We start from the raw sequence: 10324 nt of genomic DNA on the forward strand, positions 1-10324 counted from the left end.
ATTCTTTTTGGTCCTATTTTCAGGGAAAGTCATGCCAAATTTTTTCTTGGTTCTAAAATATCGTTTTGCTCTACCCCGCAGGCGACCATGGTCCGCACGATGACCGAAGGCATCATGAATAGGTTTTTGAGGTCCGCGAAGGCCGAGATGCTTCAAAAGAATGAGACGGAGATAAGATGTCCGTGTCGAAGATGCAAGCTGAAGAGCCTTATTGCGGACCCGGAATCCGGGCAGGTGCGGGACCACCTGCTCTTGCGTGGTTTCATGGATGGCTATCGGTGGCAAGGTGATGAAGATGACTACGAAGTCGTCCATGGGGGCCGGGCAAGAAATGAGGAAGGGCAGCAAGACAACCACCGCGGCTCGGGCGGGCGAGAAGACGAAGAATCCCCAGGAGATGATCACGACGGTGATGCTGTACACAGTCATCATGTAGAAGATGTGGGACATGATGATGAGGACGATGCCGGAGCAGACGACGGGCATGATCATGAAGATGATGATGCCGGCAGAGCAGACGACGCTGGACCGTTGATGGGCTGGGTGCAGGACCCTCATATTCAAGAGCTGCTTCTCAAGCAGACGGATAACGCAAGAGCTGCCGCCCGAGAGAAAGCCAAGATGGATCAACTTGAGTTAGACGCGGTTACTCCATTGTCTGAAGGATGCAGGCCCGAGGATACCCGCCTGAAAGTAACGCTCATGGCTCTGGAGATGAAGGTAAAACACAAAATGACCGACGCATGCTTCGACGAGAACATGTCATTCTGGCACGAATGTCTTCCCAAGGGGAACAAGTGCCCGACCAGTTTGGAGGAGGCGAAGAAAATCGTGTGTCCTCTGGATTTACCGCACGTGAAATACCATGTGTGCATGAACAATTGCATCATTTATCGGGACGAGCACGCGGAGTCTACCATATGTCCGGTGTGCGGCGTCACTCGATACAAGAAGAGGAAGAAAGCTCCTCGAAAAGTGGTGTGGTACTTTCCGATAACTCCTCGTCTGCAGCGGTATTTCGCGGACCCTAAGGTAGCAAAGCTCCTGCGTTGGCACGCGGATAGGGAGGAGAAGAAGCGAGAACATGACGCAAATGATCCGGAGATAGATAAAAAAGACAAGATGCTGAGTCACCCTAAGGATGCGAGCCAGTGGCAAGCGTTGAACTTCGAAGACCCAGAATTTGGGAACGATCCAAGGAACATCGTGCTGGGCGCGAGCACCGATGGAGTCAATCCGTTTGGCAGCCAGAGAAGCACACATAGCACCTGGCCTGTGTTTGTGTGGATGTACAACCTTCCCCCCTGGTTGTGCATGAAGAGGAAGTACATTCACATGAGTATGCTAACTGAAGGGCCGAAACAACCAGGGAACGACATCAATCTGTGTCTGGGGCTGCTAAAAGAGGAGCTTGACACGCTGTGGAAAACGCCAGCCAATACGTGGGACGCCGCAGAGAAAGAATATTTCCCTATGAGAGCCGCGCTGCTCACGATGGTGCACGACTATCTCGGTTACGGATATGTCGCGGGGCAGGTGGTCCACGGATTTTCTGGATGCGTCAGGTTCATGGATGGCACAACATATCGCCAACTAGATAGAGATCCCAGGTCTTCGAAAACCGTGTTCATGGGACATCGAAGGTGGCTTCGCGACGATGACCCGTGGAGAAAATGCAAGGATCTGTTCGGTGGTGAAACCGAACCCTGAGGACGCCTGCGTACGAGGAGCGGTGAGGAAATAGACGAGCTGTTGAAAAATTGGAAAGACTGCCCACTGCCGGGAAAGAAGCAAAAGGCGCCAGAGCCGGGAAAGAAGCGAAAGGCGCCAGAGCCGCTGCTGAAGGTATGGAAAACGAGGTCTGTTTTCTGGGACTTGCCGTACTGGAAGATCCACCGTGTGCCTCACAGCCTTGATGTCATGCATATCACGAAGAACGTGTGTGAGAGTCTGCTTGGTACCCTGCTCAACATGCCAGAGAGGACCAAAGATGGGCCGAAAGCAAGGGTAGACTTGAAATCAATGGGCATCAGGCAGGAGCTTCACGCTATATATGATGATGATGATGATGAGGCAAAGCAGGACACGGAAATTCGTCGCAAAGGCAAAAAGCCCAAGAAGACCGGAAATGACTACCCTCCCGCGTGCTTCACTCTAAGTCAGGAGGAGATCGAGCAGTTTTTCACATGCCTCATAGGAGTAAAACTTCCTTACGATTACGCGGGGAAGATAAGCAGATACCTAGACCCAGCGAAGCTGAAGTTCAGCGGGATGAAGTCTCACGACTGTCACGTGCTGATGACGCAGATACTTCCAGTTGAAATCCGTGGGATCATGGACGCGCACGTCCGTGAAACCCTATTTGGCCTATGCAACTTTTTTGACCTCATCTCTCGGAAGTCTGTTGGCGTGAGGCAACTCAGAAGGCTACAGGAAGAGATCGTGGTGATACTATGCGAGCTTGAGATGTACTTCCCGCCCGCATTCTTCGACGTTATGGTGCATCTGCTGGTCCATATCGTGGACGGTATCATCCAACTCGGGCCGACGTTCCTGCACAGCATGATGCCGTTCGAAAGGATGAATGGTGTCATCAAAGGATACGTTCGCAACATGTCACGTCCAGAGGGAAGCATAGCCAGGGGCTTTCTGATCGAAGAGTGCATCTCCTACTGCACGAATTATTTAGGCATCGAGAACCCCGTTGGTCTGCCCGTCAACAGGCACCTCGGCAGGCTCGCTGGATGGGGTCACCGTGAGGGTCGCCGCGAAATGCATGTCGACTTCGAGGGTCGACTCGCCGACTTTGAAAGAGCAAACCTAGTCGCGCTACAACACATAGACGTGATCAATCCTTGGGTGGTGGAGCACAAAACCTTTATTAAGAAGAAGTACAATGACCGAGGCCAACAGAGGACGGACGGAGATATACTCAAAGAGCACAACTCATGTTTCATGCATTGGTTCAAGCAGAAGCTTCTGTCGTACCCTTTACATGAGGATTCTTCCGCGGAAGAACAACTCATATTCGCCTTGTCACAGGGCGCCGAGCACAACCTGATGACCTATGAGGCGTACGATATCAACGGCTACACATTCTACACCGAGGCCAAGGACAAGAAGAGCGATGGTTATCAGAACTCCGGGGTAACGATGGAATCCTACACCGGTAACTACAAGGACAGATACTACGGAAGGATCGAGGAGATCTGGGAGCTGAGCTACGCTGGAGAGAAGGTCTCGATGTTCCGTGTCAGATGGGCCAAGAGCGTCCTACAAGAAGACCGGTATTTCACCACCATGGTTATACCCGAAGCCAAATCCAAGACCGCGGGTGCAAACGTCACCACGAAAAATGAGCCATGGGTACTGGCTTCCCAAGTGGACCAATGCTTCTTCATTACCGACCCGTCAAAGCCCAGTCGTGTTGTCGTGAGGAGAGGCAAAAGGAAGATCATTGGAATGGATGGAGTAGCCAATGAGCAAGACTTCGACAAGTACGGCGACCCGAGGATCGAACATGACGACGATGATGAAGTAGCAGCATACACCACAAGAAGAAGCAGGACCACCCTACCTAAAGGACGTCCGTTCCACAGAAGAACTCCATTTGCGAAAAAGAAGGGCAAGAAGATTTTGAACAGAAAGCAAGCTAAGATCGATTGTATTTAAATCGTAGCCTTCATTTCTCGATTGTATTTCATGGGCACTTTTTGAACTATCATGAATATTTTTAAATTTCATGGACACTCGATCTCGATCCCCCTCCATCTCGATCGCTATCCCACCTCGCCAGATCCGGTCCCCCTCGCCGCCGAGCACCCCCCGGTCCACCGGCCGCCGCCGCCGACCCCCCGCACCCTCGATTCCCCTACTCAACCACTGCCGCCGACCCCCCGCACCCCTCCCCTACTCAACCGCCGCCGCCGACCCCCCGCACCCCGCGCACCCTCCCCCGCTCCACCGGCATTACTGTTTGATGATATTTTTAAAAAAATTATTACTGTCTTATCAAAAAATATTACTGTTATGATTTAAACAAGTTTGAACATATTTAAACACAAATATGTATCAAACAGCATTTTAAATGCATAAAAAAATTGTGGAGCCTGGGAATTGAACCCAGGACCTCCTGGTGTGAGAACTGGCTGCTGACCAGTCGAGCTAGTAGAGGGAACTTGGTGTGGATCAGGTCAGGTGGAAGATAACCTGTTGGCTCGAGCAGAAATAAAAAAAATACTAATGGCGCACCACGGTGAGGTGCGCCATTAGTATGGATGTACTTATGGCGCACCGAGGGGTGGTGCGCCATTAGTATTGTGCCATTGCTATATTGTTATGGTCCCCCCTTCCCTCTCCCCCTCGCCAGTTCCCTCTCCCTCGATCCACCGCACCGCTCCTTCCCTCGTCCCTCCCTCCATCGCGCCGCCGCCGCCGCTGCCCCGACCCACTGCGCCGCAGCCGCCCACGCGCCCCCGCCGCCTCCCTCTCCCCTTCCTCCCCGTCGAGCCCGCGACCTCCTCGAACGGACAGCGGCGCGAGCCTCCCCGCGCTCCTTGACGGACGGGCTCCTCGACGGACGGACGGACGGCGGCTAGCCTCGTCGGACGTGCTCCTCGACGGCGGCGCGAGCCTCCCCGCATGGCTGCTGCTCATCGACGATGGTTAGTCTATGTCCCTCCCTCCCTCTCTCCCCCGCTCATCCCCATGCCCCCACGGGGCGGCGACCTAGGGTTAGGAGCAGGAGCTCGACGCCGCCGCCCCGTCGTGCCGCTGCTGCTGCTTCTTGATCGGTTTTATTAGTTGGGGAAAGCACATTAGGTTCTTATTAGTTCTCCGTTTCTTCTTGGGTGGTCTCGAAGTGATTTCAGCGAGGTAATTTAGTTCCCGATCCTCAGGTCGGTGCCTCTTGGTGGTGCCTTGGCCCTTTGCAACCAATGTGGTTGGGGAGATTAGGCTCTGACATTATAGGTGGTGTTCATTACGACCAACGGCACCACACCATGTGTGTTCTTTGGTCCTTGAACCAGTACATAGTTTCACCGGCATTAATGCCTTTAATTGAACTAATTTGTGAATGCTGAGTTTCCCTTGACTTGTCAAGTTGGGACAGTTTGAGATTCAAAGGTTTCAGTGAGTAGACTGGATATTTTGTGTGTAGTAATGTTTTGGTGCTTATTGCTTTGGATACTTTTTGTGTATGCTTTGCTGATACTTGTCTTAGGAAAGCTGACACTGCTTTATCTAATTAAGTTCTTCGTGTCTTCCTTTTAATCTTAGAATGGCACAGTCATATGTGTTTGTCAGTTAAATTCAGTCACCATTCTGAATTTTGACAGTGCTCTAGACCTGCTTGTAAATTATTCCAGTTTGAAACTGAGATCTGCATGTACACCATCGAGTAAAGCTATTTCAGACACAATAAAGTTGCAAAATTCAGATACTTCATAGACATGTGTGTGTTGCTTCTGTTTCTGCTAAACTGTCTATGGTAGATAAACTGAGCGTTGTGGCCATGCTTGATGCAAGAGCTCAAGAACCTGCGGCCGCAGCTCTACTCCGCCTCCGAGTACTGCGAGAAGTCCTACCTCAGCACCCACCAGAAGTAGATGTGAGTAGCCACCTCAGCTGTTCCTCCTCTCCTCCATTAGAACAGTTGATCAGTGTAAAGTAGTCTGAGTTAGAGAAATTTTGATCAGTGTTATGAGTGTTGGCCAAAAAGCTCTGTCAGTAGCTAACTGCCTCATGTTCTGCTCTGTGAACTGCTATGTGGTTCTGCTCATGGATGATGGTAGGAATTTATGCAAATATTCAGAGACACAAAATATTGAAGTTGCTGTAACTGATTACTTTCCCAAGTGAGAAAAATACATTCTATTCTACCTATTTCAAACTCAGTGATTGTTGCAGCCAAGAAATGCCTAGCCAATGTTAAATGGTCCTATAAATGACAGTACCCTAACAACTATTCTGCTCATGATCTTATTTTTATTTCTTTGATGAAAGTTGGTTCTTTTCTTCCCAAGTTCACAAAAAATCTTTTACATTTCTAGTGGTTGCCAAAAGCATAATATCACCAGGACAAACATAAACTTTGAGGCTGAAAGGAGTCGATCAGAAGTGCGACGTCCAAATATTTCCTGAAAACCCATATTGGCTAGGATAATTTGCTTTTATTACCTTATCTACACCAAGTTTTAGTTAAACAATGATACTTGAATAATTTTGTGCTATTTCTGTTATGGTTTTGTGGACAGTATTTGACCCTATGGTGACTAGTTGGGGTCAGGTTTTGGGGTTTTGATTGTTGGTATGAAGTACTGACAGAGGATCTTATTCACACCAAGTTTTAGTTAAACACTGGTACTTGAATGATTTTGTGCTACTTCTGTTGACAGAGAATGGCATGTTAATACCATATAGGTACCCAAATAATGTTGCTATGATGTATTGGGGGAGAAATGGTCCAGTATTGCTTGTAGTGGTTTGTCCAAAATGTTGAATGATACTGCTTGGAGATGCATATATTGTTTCACCTCTTCACATGCCAATGTATTTTCCATGTTGTGATGGAGGCCTTTTTTGCCTTGTCCACCCGAGAGGCCCTTGAGTTTGCTGGAATGTCGATTAACTTCCGTTCCGGCAAATTCGGGTACTCCATATGTCCTATTTTCAGCAAAGGTCATGCTGAAATTTTCCATGAATTTTAGCATGACTTTGCTAAAAATAGGACATATGGGGTACTTGTGACTAATGCATGGACCGGGGTATCTTAGTAGTTAATTAAGTAGGATCAAGTGCCCCGGCGTACTTGTGACTAATGCATGGCTTTTAGGGTGCCTCGGTGTCGATAAAAACCGAAATGATGAAAGCTTAGGCTTTTAGGGTGCCTCGGCGTCGAAAAACCCTGAATGATAAAAGCTTAGCTTTTAGGATGCCTCGGTGTCGACAAACCCTAAATGATGAGACCATGATCTTGTTCCTTGACAATAACCAACTTTTTGACCAAACTTTGTTCCTATTTAGAGAGAAACATGGCCAACAACGATGAGGCCGGGGGTTCGGGCATCAAGGCATTCTGGGAGCTGTCCCAGGAGATGGAGGAACAACCTCACTTGTATGAGCACGCCGCCTTCCCCACCGATCTTGAGACCACTGATGGTACCGCCAAAGATGACCCCACTGATGCCACCACTGATGGTGCCGCCGAGGATGCCACCACTGATGATGGTGGCGCACGCACAGATGGCAGCCAACCGAAGAGGCAACGGAAGGACCGGCGCCCGACCGTGCTCCGCACCCTCAAGGAGGAAGTTACTGAAGTGGACTCCGATGGGAATCCAACGGCGCCCGAACGAATAGTCAAGGGGTACTCGCTTCAGCTCGGGTGCATTCTCCGGAGCACCATCTCGATCAACACCGAGAACCTGAGGCATCCTGACTGAGGAATTTGCGCAACCTCCTCTTCACGAAGCTGCACGAACAATACAAGTTCCCCGCTGAATCTGAAAACACAAGCCTCAATGGGAATAAAGTGAACAATGCTGCCCTCACGAAGATGAGCAAGGCCCTGTCTACTTGGAAAACCAATGTGAAGAGAATGATCGAGAAAGGTGAGAGTTATGAGAAGATCAAGGAGAAAAATCCTTCGATCACCGAAGATGACTACAACGACTTCAAGATCAATTGCTTGAGCACCGCAAACTCCGAATCAAGTAAGTGGGGGAAAGAAATGCGGGAGCTGAACTTAGGGGAACACACACTCGGTCCCGGCGGTTACAGAGTGGCGGAGCCTACATGGGACAAGGAGGAGGCGGACCGTGCCGAGCAAGGCCTACCGCCCCTGTTCGATAAATACGGTGACAAGCTGACTAGGAACTTTGTCAGGGCCCGGTACAAGAAGGACCCGAAAACAAAGGAGCTTACCACGGATTCGAAGACCATGGCGCTTGAGCTTGTTCTGGTAAGGAATACACCCCCGTGTAATTAGCTCCATATGGTTGCATTCTAATTAATGAAGCCAAATTTCTAAATTGTTCACATTCCTTCCGCAGGCGACTGAAAGCAGTAGCGCGGGGTCGACTAAGAGAAACCCTTGGGACACCACTCTAAATAGGGCGTTGAATGTAATGAAGAACAAGGATAAGCTCAGTAAGCCGACGTCAGCTGGTCATGTGGCCGGCAAAGGCTTGTCGACAAAATGGTCGTCATACTATAACACTAGTGGGCGAAAGGAGAAAAAGACCAGCTCGGAAAGCCAGGCGCGCGAGGTTCAAGAACTCAGGGCATAGGTGGCGCGGATTCCGGAGATTGTCCAAGAGCAAGTGGAACAATAACTCGGAAGGACGATCACCGCCATTGTTCCTACCTTGATCCAGGGGATTAGTGCGTGGATTGCAGGCGGCCAACAGGGGACGCCCCCAATTCCTAGCTTCACGGCCAGCAACTCGCAGAACGCGATGGCGGGGCCATTGGTGTTTCTGACGCTGGCACGGGAGCTTAATGCACCCGGGTGTACGCCGGCCGGCACCTCTGCAGCAAGCGGCCCCTCCGTCAACTGCACGCCCGCCGTTGGCGGTGCCTCGACATTAGCCGAGCTCGAAGCCATCATCACGGTAACTAATTAAGCCTCTCTCGGCCGAGGACTTCATCTCCTTGCCTTTGACTGGGCATCCCTCACGCCCTACATGTTTTCGTAGGGCGCCGCCGACGTTCCGTGCACTCTCCTGCACTTCGTGAACAACGAGTTGGTTGATGTCGCCAAGGGCAAAATTGTTCAACCGGGCAACCCCTTGTTCCGCGGTACCCAGATGCCACCCAACTTGTTTAGGGTTCAACTGGTTCGGGTGCTGCCAGGCTGCGACGAGTTGTTACCTCCGATTCGACCCGTCGGGGCCGACGATGATGACGTGATGACCCTCAGCGCCTGCCTGAGCTGGCCCCTGCATTGGCCGAACAGCCAGATTCGTTTGGTGGCGGGGGACACCACCCCAAAGACAACACCGCCAGTCGTGCCGGCGCCAAGTTGGCCCCATGGCAAGACCGCCGCAACGGTGCCGGACATCCCTATGCCACTGGATCCAAACATGCATATGGCACAGGATCAGAACGACGACGACGACGATACATTTGCCAACGTCGATCAGTACTTTGCCGATCATGGGTACGGTGGCGAATTCATGGGGGCACCTTCTCAAGAACCCAACCGAACAAAAGACGTGCGCGATCTAGCTGGTACCGCGGAGAAGCCAAGTTGCAACAGGCGTCGTCTGCCATTCAGCTCTCAGGAGACGCCTCCAGCTGCCGACTTCACCGAGCCTCAGATAGGCGAGGTGCGAAATATTATCAGCCCCAACACACTCAAGAAGGCGGTCTGTGAGCAGAACTCGGTCCCATTACAGGAGAAGAAGAAGGCACGCAAAAGAAAGACTAACAAGGGTGCGGGCCAGCCAGCACCAAGTATGATCCGTGCTCAGGACGGGCCACCTTCACCTGAGGATATCTCGAGGAGGGTGCATGTGGTGGGTAGGCCGATGCTACCGAGAAATATGCTCGATGCTGCAACCGGTGCTATGCGGAGTCTGCATGACAGTGTTCTTTCTTTGGAGAAGCGACGTCTCGGAGAGAAGGATGTGGCATACCCGGTTTTCGCGGCCAAGGTGCCAGAGGGGAAGGGCTTTGTGGATAACTCCATCGGGGGTACGATCGTCCTGCGGTTTGATGACATCCACGCTATGTTGAACCTTCATGCGCTGCACTACACCTTCGTTCGGCTATTTTCGCTGAGTATGGAGATGCGGATCATTCACGACAAGACCCCGGACATTGTGATAGTCGACCCCTTCTACATGCGTGCCAAGATCTTGGGCAGCGCTGGGGACCGGCAAGTCGCGACTTCTTACCTCGAAGGTGTCATTCTGGCAAACCAAGATAAGGATAACTTCCTCATGCCTTACTTTCCCGAGTAAGTCCTCCCCTCAACCGCCCCGTAACATATGAATTCTTAGATTTCGATCGTTTTTCTTTTAACATTCCGTGTTTTCTGCAGTGACACACATTGCACGCTCATCCTCCTAAGCCCCAAATATTCCATGGCCACGTATTTCGACCCGGACCGTCAGTCAAACGTAGACTACACAAATGTCAAGAAGGTTCTTGATGATGTTCTCCCCGGCTACGTCAAATCTGGAGGCACCTTCACCAGGCCTATTCGTAAGTACGGCAAGCACGTGTTATCCGACAATACGACGTTCTTCTGCGTCAAGCAGCCGCCTGGCGGTCAGAAGGGTGCCTACTACGCCATCCATCACATGCGGGCGATCGT

The 10324-nt window shown here is 51.0% G+C and overlaps 1 pseudogene; it reads left to right on the forward strand.

Annotated features, from left to right (window-relative positions):
- Nucleotides 1–702: 702 nt before the first annotated feature.
- On the forward strand, nucleotides 703–5609 carry LOC147959694 (uncharacterized; annotated as a pseudogene).
- The last annotated feature ends 4715 nt before the right edge of the window (nucleotides 5610–10324 follow it).

The sequence above is a fragment of the Triticum urartu genome, chromosome 7A (genome assembly GCF_056163025.1).
Source record: "Triticum urartu cultivar PI428250 chromosome 7A, HENAU_Tu73, whole genome shotgun sequence".
NCBI classification, from domain to species: domain Eukaryota; kingdom Viridiplantae; phylum Streptophyta; class Magnoliopsida; order Poales; family Poaceae; genus Triticum; species Triticum urartu.